The 19,141-nt window shown below is 37.6% G+C and overlaps 1 protein-coding gene across 40 annotated transcripts in view; it reads left to right on the plus strand.

Annotated features, from left to right (window-relative positions):
• ZMYND11 (zinc finger MYND-type containing 11) overlaps positions 1 to 19,141 on the plus strand; it is a 124,439-nt gene that overhangs the window by 54,881 nt on the left and 50,417 nt on the right. For 7 of the 40 annotated variants that reach the window (XM_063781272.1, XM_063781273.1, XM_063781271.1 and 4 more), the window contains exon 3: positions 3,773 to 3,888. The exons of the other annotated variants lie outside the window; for them this stretch is intronic. The gene's annotated coding sequence lies outside the window, so the exon portion shown is untranslated. The remainder of the gene's footprint in view (positions 1 to 3,772; positions 3,889 to 19,141) is intronic. 40 annotated transcript variants of the gene reach the window in all.

Here is a 19,141-nt window from a genome sequence, read left to right on the forward strand (position 1 = left end):
TTTGTCCTGGAAAGGAACTGTGACTGCTTAATTTTGAGTGTTTGTAGGCCCCATTAAGCTCTAGCTCCTTAAGAATTTACCACAAATTCATGAATTACCATGAGTCATCTGCAAATGGGAGTGTGTAAAATCCTGACCAGTTTCAGTGCTATTATCAAGTGAGCCTACTGTGCTTTCCAGTGAGTCTTTGTTGAGTATTTTACCCTCCTATACTCTCTGTTCCATTAGTATCTGTTGTGCCTCTCTGTCTTCTGTAAGGGTCTCAATACCAATCAGGATTGTAGCTCTCAGAGATTTGTTCTCACCTGCTCAAATTTTGGGATGCATAGGAGTTCGCATGACCCAATTTTGTTGTACTGTGTATGTTGTCCAAAGGCATTTTGCTTTATTTGGTATTCTTCCAGTAACTCTATCTAGTAGGTTTGGGGAGATTTAAAAACTATGTTACCGGTCATAATCATCCCATCTCACAACAATCTTGTGGTTTTTCTTTAAAAAAAAAAAAAAAAGCGTGGTGGGGGTGGGGGCGCGGGGTGGGCACAGTGGCTTGTGCCTATAATCCCAGCACTTTGGGAGGCTGAGGTGGGTGGATTGCCTGAGGTCAGGGGTTCGAGACCAGCCTTGCCAACATAGTGAAACCCTGTCTCTACTAAAAATACAAAAAATTAGCTGGGCTTGGTGGCGGGCACCTGTGCTCCCAGCTACTGGGGAGGCTGAGGCAGGAGAGTCACTTGAACCCGGGAGGCGGAGGTTGCAGTGAGTCAAGATTGCGCAATTGCGCTCCAGCCTGGTCAACAAGAGTGAAACTCCGTCTAAAAAAAAAAAAAAAAAAAAAAAAAAGACGGTTGCTAAAGGCACAGGATATTTTCTGAAGTTTAAAAGTGGAGCCAAAAGCAAATAATTCCTTCTGACAGAGGTAAATCAAAGGAGTGTTCTCCATGTTGTGTACTACACTGGACACATCAGAATATATGGCAGTATCATCTTCAAACACAGGATTCTTTTTTTTTTTTTTTTTTTGAGACGGAGTCTGGCTCTTTCGCCCAGGTTGGAGTGCAGTGGAGCGATCTCGGCTCACTGCAAGCTCCGCCTCCCGGGTTCACACCATTCTCCTGCCTCAGCCTCCAGAGTAGCTGGGACTACAGGCACCCACCAGGATGCCTGGCTAATTTTTTTTGTATTTTTAGTAGAGACGGGGTTTCACTGTGTTAGCCGGGATGGTCTCAATCTCCTGACTTTCTGATCTGCCCGCCTCGGCCTCCCAAAGTGCTGGGACTAGAGGCGTGAGCCACCGCGCCAGGCCAGGATTCTTAACATAGCAAGACTTGCGTTGCAGTTTAAAAAAGAAATTCCGGCCGGGCGCCATGGCTCACGCCTGTAATCCCAGCACTTAGGGAGACCGAGGCAGGCAGATCACAAGGTCAGGAGTTCGAGACTAGCCTGGCCAACATAGTGAAACCCTGTCCCTACTAAAAATACAAAAATTAGCCAGGCATGGTGGCGCACGCCTGTAGTCCCAGCTACTTGGGAGGCTGAGGCAGGAGAATTCGCTTGAACCTGGGAGATGGAGGTTGTGGTGAGCTGAGCTGAGATCGGGCCACTGCACTCAGACTGGGGAACAGAGCAGGACTCTCTCAAAAAAAAAAAAAAAAAAAAGAAATCCCACAAGTAGAATTTGTGGCCATTTGAAGGATTTAAGTCTCAGATGCTCATAATTAATTGAATTCTTAGGGACTAATAATTCTCATCTCTGTAACAAAATAGGAGAACTTATCTGTTCTGAATGTTTGTTCCATCTAATTGTGATGGTATTTAACTTCGGAGTTCATAGCAGTAATCATTAGTTGTCACAATATCTCCCCAAGAAAGAGAGTTCCGAGTCTTTTTTTCCCCACATTCTTTTAATTTTCCTTTTTAAAAAACTGCTGATGTTGGCTCATGCCTGAAATGCCAGCATTTTTGGAGGCTGAGATTGGGGGATCGCTTGAGAGTAGGAGTTTGAGACCAGCCTGAGCAACATATTGAGACCCTGTCTCTACAAAAAATCTAAAAAATTAGCCAAGCATGGTGGTGCGTGCCTGTAGTCTCAGCTTCTTGGGAGGCTGAGGGAGGATCGCTTGAGCCCAGGAGATCAAGGCTGCAGTGAGCTGTGATTGTGCCACTGCACTCCAGCCTGGGAGACAGAGTGAGACCCTGTCTCAAAACAAAAACAAAACGAAACAAAAAAACCCTGCAAGTCTTATATCCAAGAAGGTAGTAGGGAAGGTACTGTAAGTTAGATAATCACTGCTAAGATGTTTTGAATATTTCAGATATTTAAAAACCATACCCAAGGTAAACTTCTTTAACAAGCTCCAACATTTTGGCATGGAAAATATTAAAAGGGTCAGTCTGAAATCAAAATATGTATATGTGGTTAAGTATGATTTTTGATTAACGATGAAACTGCCCCTCTGATTTAAAGCTATATTTATAAATTTGATTTAATGATAATATGAAATTCTATAGATGACCTCATTTGGGAGCTAAATAAGCACAAATAAATTTTGGCCTATCAGCGAAAACATTTTACATTTTTAGAAACTGGAGGATATTTTGTGATGTTTAATCATTATAAAATGGAAACAAATTAGTCATTTTATCATGAAGAAGAAAATGCCATAGTAAGTTGAGGGTTATGTGTGAAGATAAGCACAGGCAATAGCAGCTTCTCTTTTCAGTTTAAATGTCTGTAAATGCTAAATTATAGCTAGCACATATGAATTAATCAGTTTTGTGTAATTTGAATAGGTATCATAATAAACTTTTGAAAGTTATTTAACAGTAATATTGAATATTTATAAAATATTTTTATGCTTAAGATGTTAGCCCTCGTTTTACACATTATAAATCAAGAAGTAAAGGATGAAGAATCATGTAACAACAAAATCAGTGACAAGTGAAATTTGAACTTTGAATCACTGACTTTCCCAGTATGAGGCCATGTGCTGTGGTTCACACCTGTAATCCCGGCACTTTGGGAGGCTGAGGCAGGTGGATCGCTTCAGCTCAGGAGCTTCAAAACCAGCCTGGGCAACATAATGAGACCCCATCTCTACAAAAAAAAAAACAGAAAATTAGCCGGGTGTGGTGGTGTATGCCTGTAGTCCCAGCTACTCAGGAGGCTGAGGAGGGAGGATGGCTTGAGCCTGGAAGGTTGAGTTACAGTGAGCCATGATTGTTCCACTGTGCTCCGGCCTGGGCAACAGAGTGAGACCCTGTCTCAAAAAAAAAAAAAAATTTCCCAGTATGATTCATAACTCATTGTCATGTTATTTCTCTAGATGCCGTGTCTATTTTAGTATCCATTAAAAACAAGTTACATATATCACTTCCTTTTCTTCTTTAATCCAAACAAATTAGTCACATCTGATTTGGACTATTATGACTTGGCTTTAGAGGTTTATAATTATTTTAAGTAATGGTTATAAGATAGTTTAAAGACATACTGTTGAAATAAGTACAGATTTTATACTAGTCTCTACTGGCATTGTTGGCTAGAGTGTGTGATTGAGGGATGTTAGCTTGTTAATTATGGACTACTAGAAAAAGCAATTGAAGTATTTGACCTATATGTTTCCTTCCTGTCTTGGGCAACTTTAATTTTGTGTTTCTAGTGGTGATTACACTGTGAGTAGTATGATTAAACTAGCATTGGATTGGTAGACTAGTCCCATTCAAGTGAATGTTTCAGATTAGGGCATCAATTAATTACTTGTATTGCTTACTTTAGGGTCAAACCCCAGTTAGAAAATGTGACCTCTGACCTCTTGTGACATGTTTGGCATTGAAATTTCTGAGTTCTCCTGGAGTTCTTCCTGTCGCTACAGATATACATAAACCCAAACTGTAAGTCCTCATCATGTGTAGGTTGCGTTTGAAGTTTCAACTAGGTACACATTATTTCTTTAACTTTTTGAAAACACTTTCCAGGAACTGTTTATTTATGTAAGTTAAATTTTGCTATGTCTCACTGTCAATTTCTCTTCCTTCACTGGAATTATTGGAGAGGAAGAGAATAGCCATTGCCTAAGTTACTTCTTTGGAAATAAGTTCATTAAAAAACAACTGATTAGTATTATACTGTTTATGTAATCCCAAGGATTCTCCACAGAATTGCTCGTTGTATTCTCATTTCCATCTATATTGATTTAGTGTTTCTTAGATATCTTATTATGAAACCAGATTGGCAGGTATACTGTTATTATTGTATACAATAATGGCCTTACAGAAGAAGTAACTGATTCTGAATAAGTAGAGTCCACAGTGAGTTTTTTCCAGCATGCCAAATTCTTAGGACATTCACCTTGCCTTGGGTTGTTGTCTAGCTGTTTTCATGTATTTCACATTTCTTTGCATGTCTATGAAGGAAACATACAAGGCACATAAAATAATAAGGCAGTAGTACCAAATAACAGGAGAGGGTCAGTACCACAGATTGGAGTCTATGAGTTTACAACACTATAGACCTTATTTGAGGGGACAGTCACTGTGAGAATGCTTGGGATGCCTTGTGAAGGGTACAGAAATAGTCAGGCCTTGATATTTCGATGGGATTCGACAAGGCAGAGAGGCGAGTCAAAGCATAGACTGTCTGGATCAAGCAGAAGGACTGTAGGGCTTAAGGGAAAGTGGATAAAAAGGCAGAAAGAGTTAGACCAGCAGGGTCTTTAATGCTAGCATTGAAATTTTTATCCTGTAGCGAGAGGGGAATAGCAAATATTTTTTGAATGTAGAAATGGTAAAAGTAAAACACAGTCATTTTTTTCCACCGCAGCTGGATTGACTCGAGTCTGTCTGCTCTTCTCTGTTCTGGCCTGGGTTTTCATCCTTATGACTTTCTTGCCTGTTTTTCCAGCCCCTAGCTTTGCTAGTCTCTGTTTCTTCCCATCGTTGGTGTTAGAGATGCTTTTCAACAACATCATCAGATTGGTCCACTGTTGCAAACGTTTTCCTGCTGCCTGTGAAGTCCACATTCCCATGCGTAGGTGTTGCTGTCTCGGCCTGCCTCTTCTGCACACCCTCCTGCAACTCCCCACTCTCCTTATGCTCCAGCTGGGCTCTCGCAGGCCCTCAGATCTGCGTTTCCCATGCTCTGCCTGGGACGCCCTTCCCAGACTCCTCCTTCAGGTGTTGGTGTTATCTCCTGACACCTTTAAGTCAACCTAATTCTGTCAGTTATTTTTCTAAATTTTAGGTCTGGTTATGCTCTTAAAATTCTCTTTTGATTTCCTCATTATTGATAAAGTCCAAATACCTGAGCAAGGCATTTGTACAAAGCTCTTTACAGTGAGACCCTGACATTTCTTCTTTTCATACCCAGCGTCTCCCTACTCAGTGTTCCACCTGATGAGACTATTCTCAATTGCCTGAGCACTTTATGGATTCTTCATTTTGTATTTTTCCTTCATCAGTGGACAAAATCATACCCATTCTTTTAGGATCCAACTCAAATCTCCTTTGAGATTTTTGAGACATTCCTTATTCAAGCCCATTTTCCTTTCTCTTTGTTCCCTTAGTAATATATATATAGATATATAATTTGATTTCATTATTTATTAGTCTCTTAGGATCTTTGAAGAGCATTCTGCTTCCTTTTGATGGTGAGCACCTTGAGGGTAGGGTATATATATTTTCTATCTTTGTATCTTAGTGTGAGGCGTAGTAATTGGAACTTTAATAATATTCAGCTGTGTAAACTGTAGAAGTGGTTTGAAGGAGGGTTATAATAATTGATAACATTAAATAGTCATTATTTTGTGGAAAGCACTGTGCTTTATATAATTATTGAATTTTCACAACAACTGCGTGAGTTATGTTGTCATGAGTCCCCTTTTGTTGATAAAGCTTAGGAAGGTAAAATGGATGGCCCAAAGTTGGTGGCAGAACTAAAATTTTCATATAGGTCTATCCGATATTGGAGTCCAAGCTCTTAACCATTAAATGTTTCCTTCCGGTATTTTAATGGATTTGTATCTTTGCAAACTTTGAAGTTTTCAAAACATGATCATCTGCATGGAACGAACACATTATCTCATTTCATCCTCACAACAACTGTGAAGTTTAAATTAGCCCCACCTTACAGGTAGGGAATGTGAGGCTATCAGGGTAAATTATTTATCCCAGGTCACGTGTTAGACTTGGGAAGAACCAAGTGCTTCAGGATGTATTCTGAAAAGTTAAAATGGCTGCAGTGATGAAGGAGCCCTAACAATGCTGTTGTAGGTTTTGAAGTGTATTGCTCTTTGTTCCATGCAATTTTGAAATATTTGTTTGCCATGAAATATTTTGTTTCTAAAAGTAACAAACATATTACAAGATACTTGGAAAATAGAAAACAGAAAAATAACCCTCTGTAATTTCTCTACCCGAATTCAAATCAGATACTCATTTTGATTTTTTTTCCCATTCATTTTCCTACATGTGGTTGTTGTCTCAGCATCATTCAACCTTTTTCCACGTCATTGTTTGGCCACCGTAAGTTATTATTTGTAGTGGTTGCACAATGCACAGTGTTTCATCTGGCGAGACTGCACTGTAATATGAGCTGGGCAGGAGGAGAAACAAGATGAATGAATATTTGTTATATGACTTACGTTATCTTATTTACCCTCAAAACAACAGCATGGGGTTGACTTTACTAATTTTACTTCATAGATATGCAAATCGAGATGCAGTGAGGGTAAGTGACTTGTCCAAAGTTATGCAGCTAGTCAGTTGCAGAACGGATCTGTGTGACTTTGCAGGCCATGCTTTTCCACTCTGCTTTCACGGTGCCTGTATGTGTCATCTGTTAAATTCTTATAACAGCACTACATATTCCAGTTATACAAATGAAGAATGAGGCGAGAGCTTAGAGGGGGTGAAGTGTGCTAAGTAGCAGGAACTACTTATTTAAGTATTAAGTGTGAGGCACTGGAGTACATTTTGCATCCGTGATATCATTTGGCTCCTCCTGCAGCCCTGTAGTATTGCCTGCCTTCTGACCATCGTGCTGCCAGTGTTACAGTCTAGAATAACTTGAATGTTTTCAAGTTTTTCATTGTGCTCCATATCTCTTTATACTTTTTCCCCGTTTTGAATTATTTCCTTGCTATGGACACTCAAGATGTCTTCAGTTTCCTTCCACCATAAATTACTATGACTTGCCCGACTTTTCAGTACCACAGATGACACTACAAGGAATTTGTTGGTCTGTCTGTCCAGAAAGAGAAATTCCTCCCTGATTTCAGGGTATGCACACAGGTGCCTAATCTGACTGAGTTCTCAAGAAGGGCCACCTCCGTCTTCGTGCTGGGTAGTGCTGTGCACAAGGGGTTTTATTTTCCTGCGTATCTGCATTTGCTTAGTGCTGTTCAGTTGCCCACATTTTGTCACTTGGATGTTTGAACTTGCATTTCTTTATCTGTTAATGAGTTTAGGCAGCTCTTGGTGTTCTTATAAGGTTTTGGGTTTCCTCTTCTGTGAGTCCCTGTTACTCTCTGCTTGTTTTCCACTGGGATATTGTTACCTTTTTCTGTTGATTTACAGGGGGTGCTCTTTATTCTAAACATTAATTCCCTTATAGGTTTTATGCTTTGTAAACTTCTTTTCTCATTCTGTCATCTGTTTATTTAACTTTTTCCATAGTTTTATTTCTTGAACAGAAATTTTAAGTTTTGAAATGATCGTATTCAATCTCTTCTGCCTAATGTCTTACGCTTTTGAAATTTTATTTTAAGAAGTCCTTCTCCTGAAGGAGGCCACAGAATATTCCCTACATTTTCTTTTACTAATTGTATAGTTTTATCATTATCAGATAGGTCTGCAATCCATCTGTAGTTCCCTTTTTATGTGGTAGGTAAGGATCTACTTTACCTTATTATCTTATGTTTCACTCCATAGTAAGTCTGCCTTTTGCTTTGGGATTTAAACTTGAAAATCAAAAACTCTTTTGGGAGATATTTTAGGGGCCCTTACAGCATTCCATATAGTTAAATTATTTATTAGCAGTACCATTACTTGTGTGCCCTCTGCCCCTGCAACCTCTGTATAGAGTAAGGATCTCTTTTGGATATGGGGTATCCCAAACACCTAGAACTAGTGATGGCATGTGACATTCACTCAACAGTCTTCAATGATATTTGTTGAGTGCTAGGTGAATGTAGGCTTTTTTCCTGCAGCTAGTCAGTCATTCTAACAAAAAGCTTGAAATCGTTAATAAAACCAGACTAATAGCTCTGCTGTTAACCAGCTGTGCTTCCTTGAGGAAGTCATTTTCTTTCCTTCCTCTGTAAACTAATGGCCTGTGCAACCACCATCTCAATTAAGATTACAGGAAGTTTTTATCACCCCAAAAGTTCTCTGTACTCCTTTGTACTGCCTTCTGCTCCCTTCCATCATTGATTTGCCTACGGTCACTGTGATTAGCTTTGCCTGTTTTAGAATTTTATTTGAATGGAAACATATTATTTTCCATGATAATCTTTTCTTGGTTAGCATTTTTGTGATTCATTTGCTATGTATATTGGTAGTTCATTTGTTGTCATTGCTGAGTAGTATTTCATTGTGTGGATATACCACAAATTAAAAAATTCATTAATCTACTGTAGGGATATTTGGGGTGTTTTTTTTTTAGGGGGGAGATAGGGTCTCACCCTGTTAACCAGGATGGAGTGCAATAGTACAATCTCAGCTCACTACAGCCTCAACCTCCTGGGCTCAAGCAATCCTCCCAATTCAGCCTCTCGAGTAGCTGGGACTACAAGTGGATGCCACCACGCCTGGCTAATTTTTGAATTTTTTGTGTGTGTGTGGAGTCGGGGTTTCTTCATGTTGCCCAGGCTGGTCTCGAACTCCAGGGCTCAGGCGATCTACCCACCTCAGCCTCCCAAAGTGCCGGGACCCAGGCTGGTCTCGAACTCCTGGGCTCAGGCAGACTACCCACCTCAGCCTCCCAAAGTGCTGGGACTACAGGTGTAAGCCACCACGCCTGGCTAGTGTTTTCCATCAGGAGGCAATTATGGCAAAACTACAATATCCTTTCATGTACAGGTGTAGGCATACGTTTTGAGAACTACCTAGGAGTGGAATTGCTAGGCTATGTGATAAGTGTATGTTTAACTTTATTAGAAATGGCAAAACTATTATCCAAAGTGACTGTTTTACATTTGCAGCTGCAATCTATGAGAGTTCCAAATTTTCCACTTTCTCTCCAACACCTGGAATTGTCAGTTTTTAAAAGTTCGAGTCATTCCACTCGATTTATACTAGCATCTCATGGTGGTTGAAATTTGCATTTCCCTGATACAAGCATATTTTAATGTGCTTATTGACCAATTATAACTTCTTACACAAAGTATTCAAATCCTTTGCCCATTTTTTTATGGAGTTAGTTTATTTCAGTATTACTGAAGTGTTACAGAGCTCTATATATATTCCAGATACAAGGTCGCTCACAGACCTGCATATCTAGAGTTCTGGAGGGATGTAGTGGAGGAAATGAGGAACAATCAACATTTATAGAGATACTGGCTAAAAACTTTCTGAAATTATTGAAAGGTACTAATACTCATTCCAGGAAGCCCATTGCAGACCAAATTTAACATGATATCCACATTTAGCTGTATTGTTTAAAAACTGCAGTATTTACTAAGGGGAAAGAGAAAATCTTAAGTGTAGCCAGTAGATTTTTTATGAGACATCGTGTATACAGATGTGGTAGTTGGACTCACAAGCTGACTTCTGAACTGCAATACTGGAATACTGCAAAACTGAAATAATAGCTTCAATGTGTGTTAAGAGACAGTAACTCTCAGCCTAGATTTATTTACCTTTCAAGCAGGAGGGAGATTCAAATAAAGACTTTTGTAGACAAATACAATCTGAGAGAAAAGAAGTTCTCAGTGGCTAACATCAGGCAGAAAAAAATGATCTCAAGTGAAAGTTCTGAAATACAAGAACGAATAATGAGCAAAGACTTGATAAATATGTGTTTAAAATTAAAACATTAACTGTAAAAAATAAAAATAATGTTCAAGTTGTGAAAAAAATTAGGCTGGTGCCACCATAATAGTGATCATTGACAGTAGAATGGATAGTCATATATTTCTATAACAGACTATTATACTACAGTAAAAATAAACTATAGCCTCACACATCAATATGGGTTAATTTCAGATACATAATATTAAGAAAGTAATCAAATTACAAAAGAATACATGCAGTATGATTCCATTTCTGTAAACTTCAAAAACAGACAACACTGCACAGCATGTTTTTAAGGGATAGGCATACATAGGGGCCAACAGCGTGAAGACACAGAAGGGGAAATGGTGAACACAAAATTAAGGACAGTGGTAACCAGCTGTGGGGGTGAGTGCCACCAGGATGGGCACATTCTAGGGGCTTTTGTCAGAGTTGGTTTCTGCTTTCTTTCCTAACATAGGAGGTGATTTAACTGGTGTTTGTCTTGTTCTTCACACTACACATATTTTAAAATAATTTCTTATATGTGTAATTTCTAAATTGAAAAATTTAAACCAAGAAGAAGTAAATGGGAGGCATGGAAGTTTGTTGGGGAAAATAGATGATACAGAAGGGTAAGGAAGGCGGGGCATACAACTGAGAAGGATTAATTGTTCTGCATTGTCTAATCACTGTTGTACTGTTCCCTGATAACGTATATCTCAATCACATTCAGGTCTATTGATGACCCATTCCACTGTTTTAGGTAATTCATTTCATTCAGCAGTAATTATCATAATTTAAGTCAGCTGTTTCTTTTTGGCTATTTCTCTTTTCTTCTACTTGAAGACTTTTCTGTGCCAGATTATCAAAATGCAAAGAATATCCTAATCACATGGAAGTTACATTATTGACATGCTGTTCGCTTCTAAACATTTCTGGTAATACTACGGAAAATTTTTTCTGCTAAGTATTGTTGTAAGTAGAATTCTATTCAGTGTTATCAAGAGGAATTTTATATAGAAGTGAAAGAGAAGACCTAGTTATTTGGCTTTTAATTCTTTTTCTCCAACGAACTGGATGAAGTATATAATTTTATTATGACCATTTTTTATAATCGAGTTAAAAATGAAAATGGAAGTTTTTAAGATGTATATAATTTGAAAAGACATGATATTATAATTTTTAACTACACAACTTATTTTGAAGGAAAATCCATTCAACAAAATTAGTAGGTTATACATCATAAAATTTGATAATCATTGAAATTTTGTCTTAGAGTTGTGTTAATATAGATTGTGTACTAATATACTAAGAAGCATTGTACAAATAAAGTTAGATTTAGTTTGGGGCTAGTAAATGAATATTAAAAAGGAAAGTATAACATATTTTAAATACTGGAATTCAATTTTAATATAAAAATTTGAAACATCCTGTTTCATTGTAAGACATTGATTAATTCATGTTTTCAACTGGCAAACAGAGAAAAAGGAGGGAAGAGAATGTCTGAAACTGGGGTAAGAGTAAAAGGGGAACTGTTAATAGTTCTGCCAGTACAAGATGTAAATGCAACAGTCCAGGAAGCACAGTCCCCCTTTCATCATGAAGAAAGAATGGAAGGTGGAGTGCTTTTAGTTCACGTGTGTGCCCACGTGCGCATCGTATTCATGTATGTGTATCAATACATACGCATGGAAGGTGGAGTGCTTTTAGTTCACGTGTGTGCCCACGTGCGCATCGTGTTCATGTATGTGTATCAATACATACGCATGGAAGGTGGAGTGCTTTTAGTTCACGTGTGTGCCCACGTGCGCATCGTATTCATGTATGTGTATCAATACATACGCATGGAAGGTGGAGTGCTTTTAGTTCACGTGTGTGCCCACGTGCGCATCGTGTTCATGTATGTGTATCAATACATACGCATGGAAGGTGGAGTGCTTTTAGTTCACGTGTGTGCCCACGTGCGCATTGTGTTCATGTATGTGTATCAATACATACGCATGGAAGGTGGAGTGCTTTTAGTTCACGTGTGTGCCCACGTGCGCATTGTGTTCATGTATGTGTATCAATACATACGCATGGAAGGTGGCGTGCTTTTAGTTCACGTGTGTGCCCACGTGCGCATTGTGTTCATGTATGTGTATCAATACATACGCATGGAAGGTGGCGTGCTTTTAGTTCACGTGTGTGCCCACGTGCGCATTGTATTCATGTATGTGTATCAATACATACACGTGGTATATTTCATTGGAACTTCTCTTTTGTTTCAAAAATATTTTGGGGACAATTAGAAAAAAGATACAGAATAGAAGAAGGTTATATATATCAGAAGGGGATGAGCAGGATGAGGAAAAGGAAAGTGAAGTTTAGTATATGAAATAGAGCCACAAGTAAGGCTGATATAAGAAAGACTTGTATACCTCTATAAAGTCCAACAGCCTGCTGAGGATGTGTTGTAGATTTGCCTTTCCGTTTTTTAGTAGCTAATGCAAAGGAGAAGCCTCAACATTTTAGTAATGTCCATAAAGCAAATCAGTTGCCTAGGTAAAGTGTAGCTACTTCTAATAGTACTAAAACCAGAAAGAAATCTTTAGGGTTTTCAGAAAGTTAACCATTTTCTAAGTTGCAAAGCTCGTGTCAGGTGGCAGAGTGTAGTCCTATGTCTTGAGAAGTCATGATTGAGATTTCAGAGGCAATTTTAATTGAAATGTTATTGTTATGTAATAAACAATATGCCAAAACAGTACTCTGCTGTTACTTTTACTTTTTTCCAACTACAAAGGAAAGTGACTATCAAACTTACAATATATTTCAATTTCAGATGTGAAACAACTACATTATTCTTGAACCTATGGTGATTTTTAAATCATTACACAGATATGTCATTTTCATTAGTTGTATCATTGTTATAAACTGGTAAGTAAGTTTTTAAAAAGTTGGTAAAATTTGGGGATAGGTCTAATTTAATAATGTAAAAAGATTCAAGCAAGCTGTAAAATATATAATTTATAATGGCCGAAATTGAGATTTTAAATTAAAAATATTTCCTTTTTATAAAATGGAACCAAAGTTAATAAAATAAGTAGTTATATATGTCACAGTAAAAATGTTATTTTCCCCCAAATGAAAACTTTGCCTGTTACTTGAAGGGGTATCTAGGTCTCTACCTAGCTTTAAAATTACTAAATGTTTTACTTTACCAGTTTAAATATGGTCACTGCATAAATAATAGAGATCAAAATCTAAAGTGATTATTTACAGTGTAACATTTGGGGTAATCATAACGGAGAACATTTTTAAAGAAAAAGTATAATACCTTTACTGTTAACAAAAATATAATTGAAAGGAAGGGATTTTTTGGTTAATCCCCATAAAATCTTTACAGTGTATCTATATTCAGCAAATACTGTAAATTATTTTTATTTCAGAAATAAGGGAAATTAAGACTCAACAGTTTTGATTAAATAGAAATTATGAAAAGGGTTCATATTTTAGTGTTATGAAAACTAAAATATTTCACCTCTCGTTGGCATTTTTCCTAGAGTCACTGGAGGTCCATAAGAAGTATTTCTGTGCTTGATATTTAGACAGTGGGACAGAACTGAGAAGAAGGATTATTACACTCTAGCCTAGCACTTTACATACAAATAGGTACTTGCATATTGCATGTTCTTTCAACTCCCATGTGAGTGTTTTTATTAATTGTGTGCCATATATCTATTTGAAATATAGATTAGAGAGATGCAGGCGCTAGGATGATGATGTCTGGTGGACCACCAATTTCACATCACCTTAATCGAATCAGGAATTGACATGATTGAAGCTGGGTTTTTAGTGTGTATGCAGACCAAGCTCTTTCCAGGTTAGCTTTAAGCAGAGTCTTTCAGGATCACAACCTAGTCCGTGGGTTCTTGCCAAGGCTCCCTTTCTTGGTGCGCCTGAATTACAGTTTTTGTCTCCCTGTCCCCATGAGATCGTCAAAAGCTCTGCCTAGCTTCTGAGCCTCTCACTTGCCTTTTCCAGAATTGGCAGATGCTGCTAAATGAATTATTTTTTAGTATTTTCTTTGGTTTTTCTAGTTTTCAATGGAAGGATTGATCTGAACAACCCAATAAATTATTATTGGTAGCAGAACTCTCTCTCTCTCCCTTCCCCCCTCGCTCTCTCTCTCCCCCCATTCCCCTTCCCCATCCCTCCCTCCCTCCCTCTCTCACTCTCTCTCCCTCCATCTCTGTCTCTTTCTTTCTGTGTATGCATGTATGTATGTATATGCATATATAATTTTAAATCTTATCCTTATTATATACACTGTGAGCATTTTCTCATACCATTGTTGTTTTTCTTGGAGACGGTGTCGCCTAGGCAGAAATGCAGTGGTGCAGTCACAGCTCTCTTGCAGCCTTGACTTTCTGGGCTTAAGTGGTCCTCCTGTCTCAGCCTCCTAAAGTGCTGGGATTATAGGTCTGAGCCACTGTACATTGTTTTTTGAAACATTAATTTTATTAACTGCATAGTATTCTATCAAGTGGATATACTTTAACTTATTTTACTAGTATTAACATTTAGTTCCTTTTTTTAACTATAAAATTTTATGATGTGGAAAACATTTTTTTCTTTTTTTTGAGACAGGGTCTTGTTCTGTCATCCAGGCTGGAGTGCAGTGGTGTGATCACGACTCACTGCAGCCTCCACCTCCTGGGCTCAAGCAATCCTCCCACCTCAGCCTCCTGAGTAGTTGGGACTACAGGTGTGCACTACCATGCCTGGCTAAATAAGAAAATACCTCAGATTTTCTAAAAAGGTCACCGCTTCCCTGGCCCATAGGAATGATGAATACACACCATTTCTTTTTCTAAAACACTCTAACAGAGGTTTTGGCAGGGAGGGAAGGGTTCAAGTTAGGGTTAGCTGAGACTACAGACATGTGCTGCCATGCCTGGCTAGGGGGTGTGTGTGTGTGTGTGTGTGTATATATATATATATAATATATATAAAAATATATATATAATATAAAAAATATATATAATATATAATATGTATAAAATGTATATTATATATAATATATAACATATAATATATAATATGTATTATATATAACATACATATATATGTGTATATATGTGTATATATGTATATATAACAATATATATTATATATTATATATACACCCTATATATATAATAATATATGTTATAATAAATATGTGTGTATATATTTATTTTTTAGAGACAGGGTCTTGCTGTATTGCCCAGGCTGATCTTGAACTGCTGAGCTCAAGTGATCTCACCTTGGCCTCCCAAAGTACTGAGATTACAAGCATGAGCCACCACTTCCGGCTGGAAGCATTTTTCTATTAAGACATAAGTCTTGCCCCATCTCAAGTTATTTACTTAGAAATAGAATGGCTGTCAAGTGATAGGATTATCTGTAAGGCTGTTGATGTGTAATGCTGGACTGCTTTCTAGAAAGTGCTTTCAATAGCGGTGTGTTGAGGGTGGCTGTCTTGATGCTTCTTTACTACATTGAGAATAATTATTTTAAATATCTTGCTGATTTAAGAAGGAAAAATTGTTTTCCTGTTTTAGTTTCGCATTTTTAGAATATAAACTTTTTGTCATATTTGTCATAAATGTTTTTCCATTTTATTGTTTTCTTTTAATTTACAAAATGGAAATTAGTGATAATTGCTTCAGAGGCCAGAAAAAATGAGTTTCAGATGTTTGTGTCATAAAGAAATTCAACATTTCTAATCTAGTCAGGTATTTTGCATCTCCTCCTGTTATACTTCCATAGCTTTTATACTCATAAAGTCTTTTGACAGCAAGATACTAGATCAATATTCATTTAAATTTCTATCTCAAATTTTATGATTCTGATGTTTTCAGTCCTCTGAGCCAGTAGGGGGCCATAAGGTACTGAAATTGGGGGGCAGTCCTAAGTCTTAAGGTGTTTATCCAGATTACCTAGAATACACTTAAAATAAATTTATGTTACCATCAACATTGTAAAAGGCCTCTGGACTCCACAGTGGTGTGAACTATTTATGAGGGACAAGAAGACATCACAGGCATTTGTTATGTTTTTCGTTGATAGAAAACACATCACTGCATTCTGTGGTGGTTCGTTCTTCCACTGGTTGTGGCTGTTTTTATACTGTTTTTATTAATGTGCTCATTTTCCAATATATTCATTTCAAATGAGATGGCAGAAGTTTCTGAGATTGAATCATTGTTAGAAGGCTTAAAAGTAGGTAATTACTTTCAGGAAATTATGACTCATGAGATTTCTTACTTTTGTAAAAATGTTAAATAATCAGTGGCTGTTACCATGAAATACACACACACACACACACACACACACACACACACACACACACATTATATATATATGTATTTGTCTTGGAACTTTCAGAATGATCTTGGGGAGGGGATCATCTCAGGCTTGTGGCTTGGAGGCACTTGAGTACTCAGCGTCCCATGGAAGCTCGTACCCTGGGAGAGAAGGGAGCGCTCTGGGGCGCCACATGGTGGAAAGCTGTGGGAATGGAGTGGGGTGCGAGAAAATGAGAAGGAAGTTATTGAGAAAGTTCAGAGAAATTGAATGTATACTTTAATATTAGACATTTACATGCCATTTCGTGACTTTGGGTATTAAGTGAAATTAAAATAGCAGACTAGAAGGCCACTTATCAGTGTATCTCAAACCCAGATTGTTCTGTTTTCTCTTTATTGGAAGAAGAAAAGTTCTTGTTATAGATTAAGCAGTTATAAGAAAATGAGAGACCTGGAGTATCCTTTATCTGAATACTAACAAATATGTTTTCACATGATGCAAACCTGCCTGAGTACTTGATGATCTAAGAAAATGAATAATGAATTGGGACCCATTGTTACATTTGAGGTATTGTATAAATCAGCCTTCAGAGTTTATTATTAACTCCAGAAAATCTTAAGCCTTATCAAATATATTTGGCCTGTAATACGCAGTAGGATCACAGTACTCCTCTAGTTACTTAATATTTACAGTGTTCTGGCTCGGTTCTAACCTTTTGCTTTACTTTTGAAGAAAAATAGGTGTGAATCTCTTTGAACTTATTTCTTAAGAACTTAACAATATATATTTTTAAAGAACACCGGGCGCGGTGGCTCACGCCTGTAATCCCAGCACTTTAGGAGGCCGAGGCGGGCGGATCACGAGGTCAGGAGATCGAGACCATCCTGGCTAACACAGTGAAACCCCGTCTCTACTGAAAATACAAAAAATTAGCCGGGCGTAGTGGCGGGCGCCTGTAGTCCCAGCTACTCGGGAGGCTGAGGCAGGAGAATGGCGTGAATCCGGGAGGCAGAGCTTGCAGTGAGCCGAGATAGCGCCACTGCAGTCCGGCCTGGATGAAAGAGCGAGACTCCGTCTCAAAAAAAAAAAAAAAAAAAAGAATAGAAGAGTGAGCAGGAAAACATAAATTCATCAAGTTTAGACATTACTTTATGAGCTTGTATTTCTTGACACAACCATTATAAATAATGAACACGTTAGCCCTTAGATGACACTTTTAATATATACTAGATCAGTTATTCTTTATTCTAATTTGCCTAAACTCAAAACTTTCCATCCAGAAAACAAAGTTATTGACTCCTTTGTTACATTCTCAAGGTGCATCAGTATAGGAGGAAGCACTTAGTTTTGCGTTGTCATTCGTGTGTGCTAGTTGCGACTCATCCTTCAGCCATACTCTCTCCTGACCTTCATCTGTGAAAGGGCTCCCTCATTCCAACCTGCTCTTCATGGCATACATCTTTTTTAGTCCCTCAAAGACCAAAGATAGAGAACGAAATGACCAGAATGTATTGTTTTCACTGACTTCATTTCACTTTAAAATAAGAAAGTTGAGCCCAACATGCTAGGACTAACAACAAAGCAGACCTCCTCTTGTGTTGTGTGTTAATCCATGCTCTATGGTTGTTTCTTAGTGGCTAAGAAAACCCATTGTGTGGTGAAAGTCTGTGGATAAAAATATATCAAGGAATAATAAAATGCAGTGCCATTAAAAAAAAAACACTTAGCAAACTGGTAAGAAATGTCCTCAATAAAAGTTATGCACCAAAATCTTACAGCAAGCATCATATTTGCATTTATATTTATCATTTTATATTTATAAGATATGTTTACCAATAAGCATCCTCAAGAGTCATGTTTAATGGTGAACTGTTATAAGAATCCCCTACAAAATCTAAAACAAGATAAGGATACCCACTGTTACTACGTATGGTGTGCACTTTACTAGAAGTCCTTTAGCTTGATAAGAAACAAGTCCAATAGAATTTACAGACAAACCTGAAACTAATAAGAGAGGTAAGCAGATTGCCCAATAAATACTAGCAACCACCAACCAGGAAATACTATATAAAATAAAATTCCATTTTAAAAAAAAACAGTAAATGTAAAATATCTAGGAAAAACCCAAAAGATATGTACAAATGTTATGGATACAAATTATAAAACCATATTAAAGACATAGAAAAATATATAAATAAATGAGCATATGTACCAATTTCATCAGTGGTTATTCTTAACTTGGTTATGGAGATTTAACTATTTTTGTGGATTTTGGCAAACTGACTTTAAAATTACTGTGGATGAATATGGGACCAAGAAGAGCCACAATGAGTCTGAAAAAGGAGGAGAGGAACTCCCTAAGGCTGGCAAGCTTACATGGGAGCAGGAAACTTGTATGTTCTGGAGGAATGGTAAATGGTAGCTACTTTTTTAAAAGTCAAAATCGTCTAGCTAATAGATGCAAATGAAATTCCAAGGGGCATACTGTGGAAAAAAGTCTTCTCCCGTCCCTTGTTCCCTGAGCCCCTCTCTGCAGTTTCTGGAAGGAATCAAGCTCTAGAACTCTTTTGTGCACATCAGTTATACAGTGTTTTGAAAAACAGTAGTGTCTTATACCACGATTTTTAAAAAAAATGTAATATAGAGCTTATGTCATCTTAACACCTATAACATTGCTTCATTTCTTGTGAAAACTGTGTAATAATCCTTGGTACAGTTATCAGTTATTTAACCAGTCCCCTAAGATATATATTTACATTATTTCTAATTGTTTCTTGCTGCCAGCAATACTAAAATGAATTTCCTTCCTTGTATGTGTGTT

The sequence above is a fragment of the Pan troglodytes genome, chromosome 8, assembly GCF_028858775.2.
Source record: "Pan troglodytes isolate AG18354 chromosome 8, NHGRI_mPanTro3-v2.0_pri, whole genome shotgun sequence".
Taxonomy (NCBI): Eukaryota; Metazoa; Chordata; class Mammalia; order Primates; family Hominidae; genus Pan; species Pan troglodytes.